Source organism: Tamandua tetradactyla, chromosome 11, assembly GCF_023851605.1.
Source record: "Tamandua tetradactyla isolate mTamTet1 chromosome 11, mTamTet1.pri, whole genome shotgun sequence".
Classification (NCBI taxonomy): domain Eukaryota; kingdom Metazoa; phylum Chordata; class Mammalia; order Pilosa; family Myrmecophagidae; genus Tamandua; species Tamandua tetradactyla.
In genome coordinates, this window is record NC_135337.1 from 3,703,823 (window position 1) to 3,724,184 (window position 20,362).

Below are 20,362 nucleotides of genomic sequence, written 5' to 3' on the forward strand. Positions count from 1 at the left end.
ATGTTATTTTGTTCTCCCCTTCTCATTATTATAATTATTTAGTTCATCTTTTCAGGGTATTGTTATCATCCCAGTTTATAGGTGCTATCTAATTTGCTTCCACTTGTGAGTTGAGCTAAGCTAACCTGGATGCAGGAGAGAGAGCACTGGGCACTGGTGCCTCCGGGGCGCATCTCCCAAAGGTCACACAATGTACAGCAGGGATGCTGGGGCACAGAGAGCCAGGATTTGATTTTTTTTTTTTTTTTTCCTTTCAGCAACCAGAGCTAAAGGTCTAAGACAGAGAAAGGAATTCTTGGCTGGGGTAGATTCGGAAAGTGTACAGTGAAATAGGGGCCTGGCTACAACTAAATCCTCAGTGGTTCCACTTTTTTTTTTTTCCCTCCACTGTCCCACTGTCTCCAACCCTCCCTGTGAGAGAGCCTTTAACAGGGTTGTCTGTCTTTCACACACTACTGAATGGTCATCTGTACAAACTATCTGTGGGCATTTTGACATCTCTCTGCAGATCTGGTCCTCCAGCAGCTGTGAACTGTGTTAGCAGCAATTATTGTAATACCTGGGGAAGCAGAAGAGAGTGGAAAAGCCGGGTGTTGCTTCCCTACGAGAGCCCAGAGTTAATTTAACAAAGCGGTTAATTGTAGCTGGGTGGGGTTAAATGACTTTAAATTGGGCTCTGACCGCTTTAGGCCCCTACATAGAAAGCACTACCCGGACTGTGCCTGTAAAAGAAATCCTTGGGCTCTCAAGGGCATTGCCTCAAACAAGCAATCACCATGAAGAGGGAAAAACAAGCCTTTTTTACTTGTCCTCATGAAGGGAAACTAAAATGTTCAACCTAGAAGACTCACTGAAAGGGTGAACACCAGTGAAACCTGAATGGGTCACGTCATCTTTCAGATCCTCGGTCTCATTTACCCTGCAGCCGTACAACTGCAATAATCTTAATAATATGCACCGAGTGTTCTGAGAACAAAGGAAAGGTAGTGGTGGGGGGGGAGGGGGAGGGTGGGCGTTGCTACTTGTATTCAGCTGCACCATAGATGGGAAAAGGATGGGATTTGGAACCAGAGAGGCCTGGTCCAGTGTCCTCCCCAAATTTGCTGTGTGTCATCTGAACCTTTCTTCTGTTAAATAAGGACAGTGAATGGACATCCTGGAACTACTGTGAGGGTTAAAGATGATGAAGGGCAAAAGATGATCATAACGGTGGCATCAATGGCTCTCTTGCATTGCCAGACTTGCCTATTTTTAAATTGAGAAACTGTTCTTTTTAAAACAATGTTTTTATTGCAACATCTTCTCACACATCCAGTCCCTCCACAGTATACAATCAGTGGCTCACAATGTCATCACATAGTTGTGTCTTCATCACCATGATCATTTGCATCACTCCAGAAAAAGAAATAAAAAGAAAATACACATATATCCCATACCCTTACTCTTCCCTGTCATTGGCCACTAGTATATTTCAATCTAGCCAATATTATTTTTCACCCCTTATCCCTTCTTCCTATTAATTTATTTATTTCTCCTTATTTTTTCACTCATCTGTCCATACGCTGGCTAAAAGGAGCATTGGACACAAGGTTTTCACAATCACAGACAGATAAACACTCAATTACAGTTTGGTGGAATGAGTGTCTCCATAGGGCAACTTCAGAATGCTTTGCCATCACTTCTAACCCCATTCTGGTGGTGGTGATGGTGGCGGGACGGTTGTGGTTAGAGAGCCTTTCTGTAGGAGATGGCTTCTTATCGGAGTTGGAATTGGCGAAGTAAGGACACCTTGGAAGAACATGCAGTCAGACGGAGATGCCTATCAGGTGGGGTATGGATGGGAAGAGAAAGGCAAAGCAGTGACCCGAAGTTGGAGCTGGGGAGATATGCACGAACCTGTTTTAACTTCTCAGCGACTGAATGGGGTGGGTTTAGCGTCCCATTTTTCAGCTGGAAAAGCCTTAAATTAAGGCTTTAACTGAAATGAAAAAGAGAAAAGGAATGATTAGAAAGACAAGTCGGAAGTTGTGCAAAACCAACAGATGACATCAAATTGCTTTTAAGAACCATTTTCAAATGAGCATGAAGTAGAGATACTTCTAGACACCATAACATTTGTATGTGGTTAATGGCAGCACTCTGCTTGGCACACAGTTCCCTCTACTTGTAATTTTCTCCCAGGGACCATCAGCTTCACTGTCAGTGTGTTACAGCAAGTTTAATACAATTCATAGAAAGGGAATAAAAAATAAAGTCTAGGTCTGTCTACATATAAAAGTAGTCGTAATAAACTATTAATTTGCCCATTATATCAGCACCTGTGAATATTTGACTAGCGCCATTCTCTCATGGCTTGATGCTGATCTTAGCATAATTTTCTTAATGTGTTCTGTTGCTTCTGCTTCTGTTGGACTATTCGCGCAACTGTCAAAAATAATACTTCATAGCCACAGTTTCATCAAGGTATTAGCAGCATCTCCAGCAGAGGACCAGGTACCTGTTTTTATTGCTGCTAAATTTGGTAAGGGTTACCTTAATTTCCAGGCCCCCTAGTGCCCTATTTTCCCCCAAAGTTCTAAGTCTCATTAGATATTTTCCTCATTGTGTTAATTCATAGCCTGTTAATGGCACATTATATCCCCCTTTGGACCATAGATTTACTGGTGTTTCAGCTGTTTCTCCATTTTGTGAGAATTCTTGCCTTAACTGTATGATCTCTTGTCTGGTGCATGCCCTTTGCTGTTACTGCAATAGGATCATCGTCATTACTGTTCTTGGTTGTTTTAACTACAGCCCTGGGTCTCACTGCCCATCCGTGTGGGTTGTGACCTTCATCTGGACAGTTGTCACTGCCGGGCAAGGGACCCGGGCCAAGCACTTGGAGCGAATGGGCCGGGATTCGGGGTTGGCCTTTTAGATCTCCCGGCCGCATTGTGCCCTTTATTTCTATCTTTGTCTGTGTTGCTTATTGCTGCTGATCATAAAGAAGTTATTTGTTCTTCTTAGCACTTTCAACTATAGGCTGTCAATCTTGGGGGGAGTGATTAGACCGACATCTGGAGCATCTTCTAATACTAAGTTTTTGTCTTGTGAGGTGCTCTATTGTCTCATTTTTTAACCCATTGTTTTGCCTTTTTTAGTTGTTTAAAAAGATTTTCCCACACCTTGGGTATTCTCCAACCTCTTGCTCAGGGTCCCCACCCCCCTCCCAAATGAATGAATGAAGAACATGCAACATTCCAAATAGGTTGCGAGAATTGGTCTGAATAAGAATTCTACATCCCACTGATTGATTCAGGTGTGATGCTGCTAGTTGTACCCTTCACGGGATTCTTCTTTATACTCTAATAGCACCTCCATCCAGATTGTGACCAGGGTCCCTTTCACAGGATTCCTCATTAAACTGCCATGCACCCTTGGTGGCGTGTGTGCACAACCTGTGACCAGATTTACTGTTGGCCGGGAGACCAACTAATTATCACCTCCCATGAGGTTTTTATTTTTAGAATTTAAAAAACATATTGTAGTCGTGGTGCCCCAACGAGGCATTTGCCTTAGTACTGGAATCCACCCAACTATGCCAATTGCCGTATAAATGTAGTTGTCCTAAGAAACTGAAAGTAAATCAAATCAAAACTAGAGATAGAACATGAAAGTGGACCCAAAACAACTCTAGTTTGAATGCTCAATGCAATTTATTTGCATGCTTTATCGCAAGCTGCCGATAAAACCAAAGCAAATAGCCAGGTCAAGGACACCAGCATGTTTAAAGGTAGAGGAAACCAGAGTCTCCCAAGCCTGTCAGCCTGAGGTGCCAATAGAAAGCAAGCATACCTTTAACAAGGGTTCTCGGGAGCCATGCGGCGCTCAGCAGACAGCAGGAGGCTCTGGTCTGCTCGCAGTGCATCAGTGAGAACCACAGCAAGTCTTGCAGCGAAGCACAGGCATTGGAGCAGTCAGAGGGACTGGATGCCAGCTGGCCCCGAACTGATGCTTACTGAAGCGGTGCCTGCACTGGATCTTATAGGAAGTGCTCCTATGCTGGCATCACTTGTAACAAAAACATGTTTCCTCTGCCCATACCAAACTCTGAAATCTGTTCTACAACTACAACGACAACAACACGTTTTTCTCAGTTTGTTTACATTCTGATTGTGGTCAACCCATTTACAGGTTTGGGCTTTTTTGGGGGGAAGGGATTCAAGTTCATTAATATCAGTCTAATACACAACAGGTCTGCCTCCAAAAATCTATGTTCTTAGGTTACTTTCTGGTTTAGGAAAAACAAATATTTTCAGTAATAAGATTAAGTATTTGGAGTAGCTGGAGAAATTGGGGTTCCTGAGCTGGACACATGTTTGATCTTATAAGGCAAATCTTAGGTCCAAGGGCTTGATAGTTGCACTTTGTCCTGAGCCTAGGAGCCTGGCTTCCAGGGGTCTCAGTGCCAACAGCCCAAAGTGCCATGTTCCACACCTTTCTTCAAAAGCCTTTAGAAATGAAACACTGAAATGTAAGCAGAGAGGAATATTGGTAGGAGAAAGAAGGTGTTTTGATATTACAAAGCTGCCAAGATCTTGGCGCTTTTGAGTAACCAGGAAAGGCTTTTTTTTCCTTAAAAAGTCCCCCCTTGAACATCTGTGCTTATGCTGTAAGATAAGACAAAAACTTTGAAAGCTTTAGGATAAAGCCACAACTTCAAAAAAATAGATAGATTCTGGCTCTGTCTTTCCCCACCCCCCATTTCTAGATTCACATCTTCTATTAGACAAATTACTAGACCAACATTTATAGATTTAGCAAATAAGTAATTATAGTTTCACTAATATTGACACCAACATATTCCATTTATTCTAGTAAATGTTTTGTCTGGATGCAGATACTCATTTTCTGGGGCAGAAAGGATGATATCCACAAGAGAATCTATCTGTGATGTGTAGAGGATCCTGCTGGCGTCACAGTTTTCTATCCTTAAGGCAAATCAGAGGTAAAGAATTGAGTTGCAAGATGGGGGCTTTCGTTAGATTTCCAAAAGGTGCCAAACTGTGGAGGAAGTGTTCTGTTTATCTGAATATTCTGGGGGCTCCTGTCGGCGCTCACCTGAACTCCCCGGAACTGAGGCTGCTTTCTAATCATTGCCGGGGCAGTGTTGTGAGCAGCTTATGGAGTTATATGAAAATACCACTTCACTCATTTAAATGAACAAAACAAATGATGTATAATTTCTAGCACACATTCACTTGGGTACAGGCTCTTACTGCGAGAGGGCTACTGAGAGTGCAAACCATTCACCCAGGCAGCAGTGTAAGCTAACAGATTCATGGAAGCAACACATTGAAAGATGCCCACACACCCGCCATCTAAGAGAGCGTTAGGTCAGACCTAAAGAAATTAATGTTTATTTTTTAAAATGTGTTTTTCTTTTTGTTTTACAAAGTAATATGTGTGGAAACTGGAAAAACAGAAAAGAATATATAAAAATCTATATCATCCCTAATCCAGGGACAACTACCCTTAATATTCCCTTCTAGTCTTTTCTCTTTGCATGCATATTTCATAAAATGGGATCATACAGTACATATTATTTTAGAACCTACTTCATCTATCAGTTTTGTACTTTTAAAATTCTCATGGTAATAAAAATTCTTCCATGATTTAATTTTTTATGACTGGGTAGTAATGCCTTGTATTATAAACCTTAATTTACTCACTCAGTTCTCTCATGGTACACATTTAGTTACTTCCAATTATTTGCCCATAATTATTATGTTAATTATAATCATTATAATTAACATCCTTATAAATGTATTCTGTTGGTTCTTTAGAATGAATTCTTAGAAGTGGAATTACCAGCTCACAGTGCATACACTGTAAACCTTCTGATATGTGCAGCCACATTGTTCCCCACGTGAAGTTAGCAGCAACTCGAACTCCTACTAACCATCTAGACTTCCCAAAGCAGTGATTTCTACTTAAACCTTTTTCCAGGACCAACACTAACCCCAGCTGACGTTTTGGAGAAAAAAAGAATGACAAATTTTATATCTAATGTTTCCACCGCTCCTGTTTGTATCTTTTTTAATTTTTCTTCTCATATCTTAGCCTTCTTCTTTTTAATTTACCGTCCAAACCTATTTTCAGGAAAGTAGCAAAAACGCTCATTTACACCCAAGTATCAATGACTAATGACTATATGTATTATAATATACACTTTAATAAGGAAAAAAAAGGAATAAATTTCTTATAATCAAGCCATAGATAGGAGTTATTGTGGGGTGCAGAGAGGTCCCCTCTGCCAGGGGCCCAGAGGTAGTCATACACAGGTCAGTTACTCTTGCCAACTCGTCTTTGCAAAGTCTCCTGTTTAAGTAGTGACATACAATGAAAATATTCACAGACCCTTTCTTTTCTCGCTGGCTCCTTAGGAAAACCTGGTATTTTCTATTAATCTTCCCCACCCTCCAACTTGTGATTATGAGTTCAGTGGAACAAACCAGGCAGAGAGGACTGAAAGAGGTACAGGAAAAAAGAGAGAGAAAGTGGGTTGCTGATAAGAGTGGGAAAAATGAATTTTAGGCAGCCAGGGAAGCTATGAGGGAGAGGAGACTGAAAAGTGGATTTCAGAGAGAGTTTTGGGGAAATTTCCAGAAGGAAAAAGTTTGGAGACCTAATGAAAGGGATAGAAGCTGGAAGAGGATTTTTTTGAAAAGGGGTTTTGCTGCGTAGTATCCATGTAATAACACCTTTTGACATTTTCCTAGGTATCTACTAGTCTCTGTTAAACTTTCCTAACAAATTGACTTTTCTTTGCCTGTGACTTTACCAAAATCTGGACTGTAAGACATCTGGGCTTTATATGGCTGACAATAGGATCATATCTCTGGGGCTTGAAAACTATTCTCTTTCTACTTATTTATAATAAGAGCTAGTTCCTAAATGTGTATTTATATTTAGTTAACTTCAATTATTCACATAAAACTTGTCCCAAAGTGTAATTTAATGAGACGTAACCCTGAAATAAGAATATGGATTGCCATTCAGTTGGGCTGTCTCATGGATATGTTTTGGTACTGTAGTAGACTATGTTACAAAATCAGGTCAGCTCAACTCAACATTTATCAAGTGCCTAGGATGAGTCAGGCCCTCTGTTGGATACTTAGGGAAATAAATGTGACTAATGTATTGATTCAGCATACCCATAGGTTATGAACATAGCAACATCTTAGATTTATCTCCTCCTGACATTTATAATTATATTCAGTAGGGAAATACATGGTGAAACTTGGACTCTCATGAAAACCTGGCATCTCTTTCATCTGCTTGGTATCTTCAGAGTTCCTGGTTCCCCAAAGGTCCACTTCACACGTGACGGTCACTGCTCAGGCCCCTTCTCTCAGGTAGCCCTTCTGGTAAGGACCCAGCATGGCTCTAGGATATCTGGTCTACTGGAAAACACACGCGTTCCTGCACCCATATAAGAGCTGTGGTGTCCTAAGTTCAACTCTACAGTCTCTTTCTCTCTCTGTCTAGTTCTAGACCACATTAAGTTTCTCAAGCATGATTTAGGCTCAAGTTCATGGTGTCCCCCACCTTACCCCAGCAGGGACCACATAACCAGCTCTTCAAAGTTAAACTTTGTATTCATGTGTTGTGGGTAGTGGTAAATGTCCTCATAGTGCAGGAAAAAGAATATTCAAAGAAATATCTTCACAAATCCTCTCCCCTTACCCTGAGCCCTTTTTATATCCCTGATCTAACTGAAGTGACTAAAAATCATGTCAAAATTCTCCTCCTAAGCTCTGCATATTATAGGGACCTCACTAGGGCATTTGGCATCTATCATATCTTAGAGGTTCAGCTGAAACTTTTAATTTAATATCCTATTACCCGAAGATAAACAGATACATCCCCATTCTTAGAAATCTAGAGGAGACACAACTGTGTACACAGATCATTTCAGTACAATGCGGCAAGCATGAGGGAGAAACCCACTAGGCACAACGAGGACAGAGCCAGTCTGTGAGCACAGTGCCATGAGTTTCTTCCTAGAGTGAAGGCCTACAGTAAAGGCCGACAAGCTCAGTCCTTACAAGTGAGCTGAAAGGATGTGAGATCTTTTGGGAACTTCATACTTCAGAACAAATGCTATCAATTTGTCCACCCGATTTAAGTGCCTGGAGGAATTACTAAATTCAGATTCATGGTGTTCTAGTTTGCTAGCTGCCAAAAGGCAACACACCAGAGATAGATTGGCTTTTAATAAAGGGGGATTTATTTAGTTAAAAATATATAGTTCTTCAGAGGAAAGGCAGCCAACTTTCAACTGAGGTTCTTTCTTACGTGGGAAGGTACAGTGTGATCTCTGCTGGCCTTCTCTCCAGGCCTCTGGGTTCCAACAACTTTCCCTGGGGTGATTCCTTTCTGCATCTCCAAAGGCCTGGGCTGAGCTGCGAGTGCTGAGATGAGGTATGCTGAGCTGCTTAGGCTGTGCTACATTGAGCTCTCTTCATTTAAGCACCAGCCAATTAAATCAAACGTCATTCCTTGCAGCAGGCACGCCTCCTAGTCAACTGCAGATGATGTTCATATGCCATTGACTCATGTCCACTTGGTAATACTGTAAATTGTAAAAGTGGTTAAAAGGGATAGGAAAAGGATCCTTTTTAAAGCATTTGAAGGAGGCCCAGAAATCCTGGCAGCCAAATGTAAAAGTAGTAATCTTCTCTGAATTTGCTCTGAGGTATTAGGAACATGGCCAGCCCGGGGCCTAAAGGATTCTAATGTATTAAGGACAATGCTCTGGGCTTCTCAGATACCAGGGAATGTATAGAAAATATGTGGGCAGACAGAGCCCCAGATATCTGAAGAGGAGAGGGAAAATAAGGGGGCCCATCCACTACTCCCAGCTCTCATTCTCTGCAGTCCTCCTCCTCTCCAGTTCTTCTCCTCTGCAATACATATCTCTTTTCACTTTCCAAACCCCCAGATCCAATATAAAATGTGGCATTAAAGTATCTCATAGAAAATGCAGAAAAAGTCTAAGAATGAGCTAACTCCTCTAAACACTACCAAGGCAGGGAAGGATGAAGCTGTGACCAGTAAGGGCCTTGATTGAAGTTGTGCTGTTGAGCCCCAGAAATCTAGAGGTGTTTCCTTTGGCTGCCCAAACTGGTTCCATCCACTTTACTGAGACAAAATGCCTGCTTGAGGGTCCGAGCATCCCATGGTGTACCTCAGATTTAGCAAAAGTGTGCTAATTTCCGTTATTTTACCTACTGTCCCTCCAGGACATCAGAATATTCCAGAAATTCAAATAATTGTGAAGCCAAACTACACCTTTCAGATCTCTAATACCTGGGAGTACATGTGACCATTGTCAAACCACATTTCCCCATTTTGGGAGAATATAGCTCCTATAACCAGGGACCACATTTCAGAGCAATGAAGGAGAATTTCACATAAAAAGCCATTTTGGCCCAATGCAGCTTGATTCTGATTCTGATGACAGTCCTCAGAAACTTTCTCTGGGAGAACGTGGTTGACCTTCATGAAGTAGCAGGAAAATTACCCTGGTAGGAAAGGACCAATATTCCCCGTTGTTCCTGCCTCTTTTTTTCCTAGGACTCCCTACTCTGTACTGCCCCCACCCCACTGGGGCTTTCTGGGTTTCTTAGCTCTAGTAACCACCAAACCGTTATATCTGAAATGTGGGGGAAAAAAAAGCCTTTCTGTCCTTTGGGGAAGATCTATCTGGACTACTTTTTTCTTTCAGTTTTACAGAATATTTTATTAAGGTTGTTTAAAGTATAATAGCTCATTTGTCATTTGGAAATCCCTTTATTGTAATGATCATTCTTTTGCCTGATGCTAAACAGCAGCCCTATCAGTGATTATTCTGGACCTCTGTGTTGGATATTTTTTATTTCTTCTTGAGATGTAGGTTTCTTTCTGTATTTCTGAGGTAATCGTATTTTTTCTGCAGTCTCTGGAGGACTCTGATGCATCAGCAAATCTGGTGATTTACTTCCAGAGAACGTTATGAAATTGCAGAAGTGTGACATGGTATCCTGCTGTTCTAGTTTGCTGGCTGCTGGAATGCAATTTACCAGAAACAGAGTGGCTTTTAACAAGGGGAATTTAGTAAGTTGCTAGTTTAATGTCCCAATTAAAGCAAGTCTATAGAAATGTCCAACCTAAGGCATCCAGGGAAAATACCTTGGTTCAAGAAGGCTGATGAAGTTCAGGGTTTCTCTCTTAAGTGAGAAGGCACATGGCGAACACAGTCAGGGCTTCTCTCTCAGCTGGAAGGGCACATGGTGAACATGCTGTCATCTGCTAGCTTTCTCTCCTGGCTTCTAGTTTCATGAAACTCCCCAGGAGGCATTTTCCTTCTTCATCTTTGAAGGCTGCTGGCTTGTGGACTCTCTGCTTTGTGGTGCTGCAGCATTCTCTGCTCTCTCCAAATCTTTCATTCTCCAAAATGTTTCCTCTTTTATAGGACTCCAGTAAACCAGTCAAGATCCACCCAAATGGGTGGAGACACACCTCCCCTAATCCAGTTTAACAACCACTCTTGATTGGGTTGCATCTCCAGGGAGATGATCTAATCACAAATTCAAACATACAGTATTGAATAGGGATTATTCTGCCTTTACGAAATGGGATTTTAATTAAAACATAGCTTTTCTAGGGTTCATACATCCTTTCAAACCAGCACACCTGCTGCTCTCAAAGCTTCTGATACATTGAGTTTAGGGTTGTCTCTTCGGTCAGGAAATCTTATTAATGGAGTATGTGGCTTGACTGCCTGAACGACCCTGCTGGTAGATGTCGTCTTGCTGCCTATCATAACCTCTGACGAAGCAGCAGCTCTTTCATACCATTTTTAAAGGTGTATCTCCTTGACTCGACCCTTGCCTGTTTATTGCAATCCTTTAACTGTTTTCTGGATTTTGGAGGAAGATGACTGAAATTTTTTGCTAGTTGTTCAAATATTCTGAAGGGGAATGGCACTCTGGAGCATCTTATGCTCCTCTTGGTCAACCAGACTTCTCAAACATCCTTGTTTCAGTTTGCTAAAGATGCCAGAATGCAATATACCAGGAATGGATTGGTTTTTACAAAGGAAATTTAACAGGTTAAAAATTTACTGTTCTAAGGCCATGAAAATGCCTGAATGAAAGCATCCACAGAGGATAACTTTACTCAGGAAAGGCCGATCACAACTGGGGTTTCTCTGTCACAGGGGAAGGCACACGGCAGCACGTGCTGGCCCTTCTCTCCTGGGTTGGTCTTCAAAATGGCTCTTTAAGCTCCTGTGGGTCCTTCATTCCTGGGCTGTCTCTCTTTTTTTTTTTCCCCCTTATAAACGTTTCTGACTTTCTTTCATAAAGGGCTCTAGGAAGGGATCAAGATACACCTTGAATGGGTGTGGTTATCTCTCCAAGGAAACCTAATCAAAAGTTGCACCAAATAATGTGTCTGCCCTCACAAGATTGGATTAAAAGAACATGGATTTTTTGAGGTACATGACAGTTTCAAACCAGCCTCTGGACCTCAAAAAGACATGTTCTTTCCATATACAAAATTCATTCATTCTAATACAAAATCACAAAAGTGTCAAACCATTTCAGTAACAACACAAATACAATACGAAGTCAAAAAGTTCAATGTTTCATCAAAATCAGCTACAGACATGGTCTGTCCTAAGGCAAACTTCTCCTCTGGCTATAAACCTGTGAAAATTAGAAGTTATCTGCTTCCAAATGGACAGACATAGGATAAATGTTCCTATTTCCATAGGGAGAAATTGGAAGGAAAACAGGGGTCACAGGACCCAAACAGACCTAAGAAAACCTGAGGGGCATACTTCATTAGATTTTTTTTTATTGTGCTATTTTTTTAATGGGAAAAATAATATATATACAAAAAGCAATAAATTTCAAAGTACATTTTAACAGTCATACAACAGATTTTTTCATGTCTGGCTGGGTTGGGTCAGAGGCAAAGCTAAGTTCGTTTCGAGACCAAGGGAAAATTGGAAAGGAATTGCTTCCAGGCTTTGTGGAATTCTCAGTACCTAAAAGAATCTGCCTCTAAGCGTCTCTGGATGAGATTCCCTTCCCACCTTCACTCCCACCCCTTCAGTTCTGAAATTCAACACACTTTGTATCTATAATCACACTGGTTTTTGCTGGGTGCCTTAGCCTCTTAGTGGCAGGAAAGGGAACTAACATTTTCAGTGCATTTGCTACATGCCAGGCACCATCCTACAACTATAACATATGTCATGAAGAAAGGTAGCCAGGAAAGAAGGAAGTTCCTTCCCTGGTCCTCAAGCATTTCTCTGCTTAGGAAAGATGTCTAGACATTAAAAAAAAAAAAAAAGTGATAGCAGGAGTGCCCACCAATGCCTCTACCACCAGCATGTAATTCAAAGTATAAACAAAATGCTAAACCATAAAATAATATATACACAAATTAAAATTAAAAACAAAACAAAACAAAAACACCTTGTTTTCCTGATTGTACACTTCTAGATAAGTTCATTGAAACTTAACTTTTCATCCTGGCCTCCTGCTGTGCTAATGCCGGTATTGTGGAAGGGAACGGCATATCCCTGCTTTGCTAATGTAAGCACAAGCTTAGTTTTCCTAGTCTATTTCCTGGTGCAGCCTGGGCTTCAGGTCACCTAAGCTGGTAGTGACTGCTTACTTTCACCCCCTTTGAAGCTCCTGATAGTGTCAAACCCTCCATGGCAAAGCTTTGTCTTTGACTTGTTTCTCCAACTTGTTCAAAATGCCTGGAACAAATTTTCTAATTCACCGTTGAAGCGGATTCTACCATGTCGTGAAGGTATGGAACTAAACTTCCAGCTTTTTATAGCAGCATCTAGTAGTAGCCTTAATGGATATATGAGGCCTTAGCAGTGGGTACCATAGTCTCTCTGTATCATATCAGTGCTTGTAATACTGCTGAGTACTTTACACCTTTGATTCTTTTAGCTGGTAAGTCTAATTGCCACTCCTTTCTGGGTAATCTGTCTTTACTCTTTTGCTGCATTTCAGATCTTGGCAGTCTTTGTTCTCAATTTTACCAGGCAATTTCTGGAAGTTTTCTTATCGATCTTGTTTGAATTCCTTGGCGTTTCCTAAAGCTGAAGATTGGAGTCTTTTATAAATAATGGAAAATAGTCTTGATCTCTGAATATTGCCTCTCCCCCATTCTCTCCTTCTGGAATGCTAATATATATTCAGATGTCTCACTTTGGTCTTCACATGTTTTGCTCTGTCTTTTACATCTTTAAACTGTGTGTTTCTCTGTGCTGTACCGTGTAATTTCTTTGACACTTCTGCTTATTGAATTCTCTCTTCCAGTTGTATCTAATTTACCACTTCTGATGGTCAATGAATTTTCAAATTCAATTATTTTATTTTTTTCATATCTAAATGCTCTGTTTGGATCTTTTTCAAATCCACTTGGTCAGTTTTTTTGTTTTGTTTTGTTTTTTTGCATGGGCAGGTACCGGGAATTGTACCCAGGTCTCCGGCATGGCAGGTGAGAACTCTGCCTGCTGAGCCAACGTGGCCCGCCCTGGTCAGTTTTTAAAATCTCTCATTCCTACTCAACTTTTCATTCCCTTGTTCATTTATTTTAACATACTAAAATGGCTTATTTTATATTCTTCATCCGATGGTTTCAACGTTTGATTTTTTTAAAATCTCCTAATCTGCCTCTTGTTTCTATCAACTCTTGCTTATGTTACTGTTCTCTTGTATACGTTGTGATTTTTATGATTAGCTCATATTTGGGGGGATTTTCTTCACTGAAATTCTATGAGGCCTGGGTTGTGAGTACATTCCTTCAGAGAATGGTTGCTTTTACTTCTGTCAAGCACTAGAACTTAACCAAGTACAGGCAACTTTAGACTGAATTCTCAGCTTAGGGTAATTTGGGGCTGAAGGCAGTGTGAATGTAAAACTGCGTGATGACTGGCTTGGATTTATGAAATCCCAGGAGAGTAATTTTTTTACCTTTTCAACCAGAACCAAGAAAAAATTACCGTTATTGTTGTTTCGAGGGGGAGGGTGTCCCGGTGTCTGTGAGTCTTTAATTAGAGTTTCCAGGTTTGTCCCTAGAATCTTGCATGCCCTTAAGACAGAATACATATTCTATGCATGCAGCATCATCTACCTGTCTGGATTCATATTTTTGCTTCATTTTTAGCCTTTTGCAAATCTCCCTTATTTTCTTGCCTGTAAAACCAAGTATTCAAAATATGTGTATGTGTGTGGTTTGGATTTGTTTTTATTCAGCATTTTAGATGTTTTTTAGTGAGTTTTTTTAAAAGATATTTAGTATGTACTGTTGCTAGAAATGTAAATCTTCATTCCCTTTTGCGTCAACTACAAAGTTCCTTTTACTTTAAGAGAGACTTCTCTGTTTAGTTTAGTTTTGTTTTTTTAACAAGTTATTTATATATAATAAGTTTTTTCTGCACAGGTGTTATCAATGTACTTCCTTCTCCAAGTTTCCTTTATGAGCCCAACCAGGTCTTAACCTATTCCCAGCCCTCTAAGGCATGCTGCTATAATTTAATAGCATCAATAAGATTTCACACACACCAGTTAAAACACACACACAATTCTTTTCCCTTAGGGAGAAAGATAAATTATAATTTTTTCCACAAATGGCCATTCAAAAGCTGAGCGTGTATTGGTTTCTCTTAATAGCACAGTATGGTTATTTATTTATTCATTAATTCAACAGGCTTTAAACACTATGCACTAGACACTGCTAGGATTTGAAAATACAACAGGGAAAACTTCCTTTTCTCAAATAGTGTAAACTCTAGTAGAGGAAACAAACCAAACATAAAAATGAATAGTTATGTGAGGAGAGCAGTCCCTAAGGTGGAACATTTATTTGATAAACATTTATTAAGCTCTAACCATGTTCCAAGAACTGGAAAAATCACCACGAACAAAGGCACAGAAGCAAGACATGCTGGCATGTTTCGGGAAGTGAAGTCGTTTAAAACAGATGGACCACGGAGATGAGGAACCAGAAATGGGACAAGAAATGTGACAAAGCATCCACGGGTCTATGTAACCTCTTCTTGAGGTTCTGTTGGAGCTTGGATGTTTTAACCTTTCGGGATTAGTATGCATTCTTACATTCTTATGCTCAAATCAATACTTTGTATTTCGATCTTAAGCTTTTGCTAAAAAGTGGTATCTAAAGGCATAGAAGTCTTCATCAGAAGATAAAACTAAAATAGTGTGTTTCATAATAGTCTTGTAACCATTTCCTGGGTTGGTGCCAGGCCCTGGGCTGCAGTGGGTTGGGTGGCCCCGGATGGGAGCTACAGGTGGATTCAGGAAGGCATAGCAGGGCTTTCGGACACATGGCATCAGGCAGGGAAAAAAGGGGAACCCTGACTCTATAAGAGAGAACTGAGATCTGTGCCCGGAGGTCAGGCTGGACCACAGGGAACAGACCAAACAGTCTGAGGTCACAAAATCAGGGTCTGTACCCAGAGGTCCCGCAGGAATGAGCGGAGTCTGAACTCACAGGGAGGACCCTGGGTTCAAGCCCTGCTCCGGAGGAGAGGCAGGCTATAGATTCCAGACAAGAAGGCTATAGATTCCAAGGAAGATTCCGTTGTGTCTGCTACAGAGTGACAGGGCCACGGAAGAGTTCAATTCAAGGACAGCTATCCGAGCTGGGCCAGGGAGTGCCTGCCCCTGCCGTGGGTTTCGGAACCTTCCTTGGTGTGCGTAGGCAAGGGCTGTCACTGCAGACAGGGTGGTCCTGGTGCCTGTGCTGGTGACTGAGGCTCAGGCAGGCCAGGCCCCAGAGGGATGGGTCTGGTGGCCTGATTTCCACCCCTTGGGTCTCACAAGCTTTGCCTGGCAATGCTTCCAGAACCATGTCCAAGTCTATACATGAGACTGTGTGGAGGTCTTGGCAGGTTAGGATTTGCAGGTGAACTCCTTGGTAGGACTTTAGGAAGGCATGAAAATATATCTACCATGGGTTTCCAAGACGCAGTGGACTGCCCTTCATTGGAAAGATTTACTGGCATTACAAAAATAGAGTGAAGGACAGAAGCCTTGGAGCATATAAATATAACATGGTCTTCTATTTCAGGAAGTGGGATAATCAAACTCCCTAAGACCAATGTAAGTTCTTTGGCAGAGAAAAGCTCCAGGGGTGATAGATATGCTTGTTTCCAGCTTTATTTATGGTAAACAGACTGATCCCAGGACTAGGCTTTGTGAGAGGGGACTAACCCAAGTACTCTTCTGAATGTTTTCAGTGGCAGGCCCAGGTTTCTTGAAGGAACAAAAAGTCAAAATAGCCACCGTGGCCTTAGGATATTGCAAAGGTAGTCAAGTTACAGAGATTACAGATCACTCATTATCAGGCCATCGATATTCCTGAGGCCCAGATTGGGGTGCACATGCTAAATGGAAACACACTCCTCCCAGAGGGAGCCTGCCTGGTCCTTTCCCCCCAGACTTTCTCGTTCCAGCTCCCACCCTCCCGACCTAAACCCCAGTGCCTGCCCCAAGACCACCCAGGGCAACTGCCCTTCCAACTTCTCCTTTCCCACAGGCTCAACCTTCTGAGGTGCACCTTCCCGTCCCACTCCCTTAAACCCATTAAGGAAAGAGAAGAGAGGGTGTGCTCTGGGCCGGACTTTCTGGAAGGTTACCAGAGAAGTCAGATCTGAGCTGGGCTTTGCATGGGATCTGCTTTTGTTGGAGGCAGAGGAGAACAGGGGGCAAGATCAGAACAGTTTGACGAGAATGCCCAAGTCCAGGAGAAAAGGGTTAGAAAAACAGTTTGGGGCATTTTAGGAAAGATTTTTAAATTCTAGGCTCAGTTTGAATTTTAATCTGTAAGCAACTGGAAGTCACTTAAATCTGGGAGTGGGGAGAAGAGGTAAAAATAAGAATAACTTTTAATTAACAGCTAATCCTTACTTACACTTTACAAAGCATGGTTTGTGTCTTTGGGCCCTCACAGCAATCCAGTGGGGAGCAGCAGTGTTTAATCTAGATGCAGGGAGAGGATGGATTGCAGCATTTCTAGAGTTTTACGTGTCTGGTGGACAGGGTTTAATCTAGATGCAGGGAGAGGATGGATTGCAGCATTTCTAGAGTTTTACGTTTCTGGTGGACAGGGTCTCCAGCTGCCATCAAGCCTTCGATTAGGAAAAGAATGATAAGTTCTCTGCGAAGGTGATAGTAGGAAAGGGATTTGTGTCACTCATTTCAGAAACAGTTGGAGTATGGATGAGCGCTGTTGCTGTCTTTCTCTATTGCTGGGTGGGAAGTGGGGAGGGGTGGAGGTACAGGAGGAGGCCAGAGGTGAAGAGAAGAGCAGCCAGGACAAAGCAGACACCCATGAAAAGGAAGCGTTTATTAGCAGCTAAACCTCAATCTATGTGCTGTGAGTGCCTCTGGAGATCTCTCCTAAACTCCAGTTTGGAAGTCTTTACCAATAGACTGTTTTATTTGGACACCCAGCTTTCCTAACCCTACACACACTTTCTGGGAGGGTCATAAGAGGTTTGAAGTGTGTTTGTTATCAAACACAATAGGATCAGTTATACTGCTGAAAGAATCTTCTGGATTCTCTGCAGTGACAACAAGGAGGAACAGGAAATACAGGTATTATTACTAAGCAAGGGCTCACCACCCAATACACACAGGAGCCAATTCTATGACATTGGGATTTTGAGAAAAGAAAGAGCTTTATTGCAAGGTCAGTCAGCAGAGAGAGAAGGCAAGGCTCAAATCTGTCTCCCTAACAGGAGGGCTAAGGGAGAGTTTATGGGAGTGGAAGGTGGGTGGTGGTTGTGGTTTGATTGGCTAGACATAGATTTGTCCAGATATATATATTAAGGCAGAATTTCCACCAGATTTTCCTTGTTGAAGCATCTGTCAAATTGGATTTGCCTGGTGTTCCAGTTTGCTAGCTGCTGAAATGTAATATAGCTGAAGTGCGATATACCAGAAATGGAATGGCTTTTAAAAAGGGGGATTTAATAAGTCGCTAGTTTACAGTTCTAAGGCCAAGAGAATGTCCCAATTAAAACAAGTCTACAGAAATGTCCAATCTAAAGCATCCAGGGAAAGATAACTTGGTTCAAGAAGACCGATGAAGTTCAGGGTTTCTCTCTCTAGTGAGAAGGCACATGGCGAACAGTCAGGGTTCCTCTCTCATCTGGAAAGGCACGTGGCAAACACAGCTTCATCTGCTAGCTTTCTCTCCTGGCTTCTTATTTCCTGAAGCTCCCCGGGAAGCATTTTCTTTCTCCATCTCCAAGGGCTGCTGGCTGGTGGACTCTCTGCTTCTCTTGGCTGCGTCATTCTGCTCTCTCAGAATCTCTCTTTCCTAGGATTCCAGTAAAGTAATCAAGACCCACCCAAATGGGTGGAGACATGTCTCCACCTAATCCAGCTTAACAACCACTCTTGATTGAGTCACCTCTCCAGGGAGATGATCTAATTACAGTTTCAAACATACAGTACTGAATAGGGATTAGAAGAAATGGCTGCCTTTACAAAATGGGATTAGGATTAAAACATGGCTTTTCTAGGGTACAAACTTCCTTTCAAACCGGCACACCCTGGGGTCTCGGAGGTCATCCAGGGATTTCAGTCTGGGTTTCTGCACATGCTCAGGTTACATCAGCCTGTAAAACAAGCTCAAAAGGAGAAGAAGCTGAAGAGGAGTTAAAGAGTAGCTAACAGGTTTTGGGCAGTTTTACTGTGATTAGGAAAAGGACTAGTAATCAACCTTGTATTGACTTTTGTCTTGCTCTGGTTGTGCCACTGGAAAGCAGTAAGCACAAGATGATGAAATGCTAATTCGAGCTTCATGGGCAATCAGGGGGACAGTTATAAATAGAGCAGTTTAGGAATAAAACAGGATGGTTTTGCTGTAAGCTCAAATATTGTTAAGGGAAAGGAATTCATTTAGTAACGTACTGAAATTTTCCATCTGATTTCCCCTTCCTATTTTCCTTCCAGAGCCACAGACAAAAGATACCTCTGAGGGGCATGAAGTTTTCTGTTCTGTGTAAATCTGTACAAATGGTCATCCTTTAGGTCACAACTGTTTGATATAATACATGAACTTTTTTGATTTGAACCCTGGTGTTTATGGAAGTTTGGGTTTATGTAAAATGCAGAATAATAATTAAGACCATGGTCAAGAAAGTCCAGACCTGAATCTAATCCTGTTCTAATTTCTCATTTCTCAGGGAGAGTTCATAGTGGAATTACTTAACACTGGACCTCAGTTTCCTCATTTGTATAGCAAGGATAAAATTGTACCCACCTCATGGGGTTCTTGTGGGGATTAAGTGAGATACATGAAGCAAGAAACTTGCTAAATATGAGCTGTCACTTTAACAAAGGTCTCAGGAGGCCTTACCACATAATTGTAGTAAGGTCAAGGTCAGACCAAATCTCAGGGGATAAGCATCATTTAATAACTATTTGAAAGGGATTTTCAAAATTGTTCCCTTATCTGGTGCTAGAAACCCTTCCCTACACCTAACTTCCCATAAGTGGTTGCCCAGCCCCAGCTTGTACATCGTGTCCAGTGACCGGGAACCCCACAGGCTCAGCTCATCCCAGAGAGCTGGCTCTGTTGGAGGTTTTCTCTATACAGAGTCTACATCTGACCTTCTAGAACTTTCATCCACTGGCTTCACTGTTTCTTCCTGAGTCACTCTATTGGGTTATGAACCAAGTAATATGTTTGTCGGAACTTTATTTACTCAAATATTCTACTTAGTATGTTTAATCCAAAAGTCGAATTATTTCACATTAATAGCCAATTTGCTAACCTAGCTTCCAGAGTTTTAAACACTGGTTAATTACACCAGCAGAGCTAAACTGCTGATCTATACAGAATGCAGTGGCCCTCGGCTTTGTCATTATTTGAGGAGGCAGAAACTCGAGAACATAGAAACTATTAACGCTTGAGCAAAACAGAGAGCATTTTGTTTTCCAGACTGAGCACTCTCTACCCTGTAAGGCAGATCCAGAGAAGCCCTTGTTGTCAGAAAGGGAGCTCAGGAGAATAGCTGGGTGGGGATGAGAGGAGCCTTCCCAACCTGTACCCTCCTGCCACTTGGGACTTCATCTAAGAAGTATGGCATGCACTCTCAAGACAGGTTGGAAACCTGGCTCTCCTGCTTTCTAGCTGTGAGCGCTGGGCCAGTTTCTTGACTTGTCTATGCCTCAGTTTTCCTATATGTGAAAAATTAATAATGTTCCCTTATAGGATTATTGTAAGGATTGAATGAGATGCAATATGTTTAGGATTGGACATTGAG

The 20,362-nt window shown here is 41.7% G+C and overlaps 1 protein-coding gene and 1 pseudogene across 1 annotated transcript in view; one reads left to right on the top strand and one right to left on the bottom strand.

The window, feature by feature from the left end:
* Positions 1-20,362, top strand: part of VTCN1 (V-set domain containing T cell activation inhibitor 1) — an 84,509-nt gene that overhangs the window by 14,480 nt on the left and 49,667 nt on the right. The window lies entirely within an intron of this gene.
* On the bottom strand, positions 9,800-10,849 carry LOC143649357 (alpha-ketoglutarate dehydrogenase component 4-like; annotated as a pseudogene).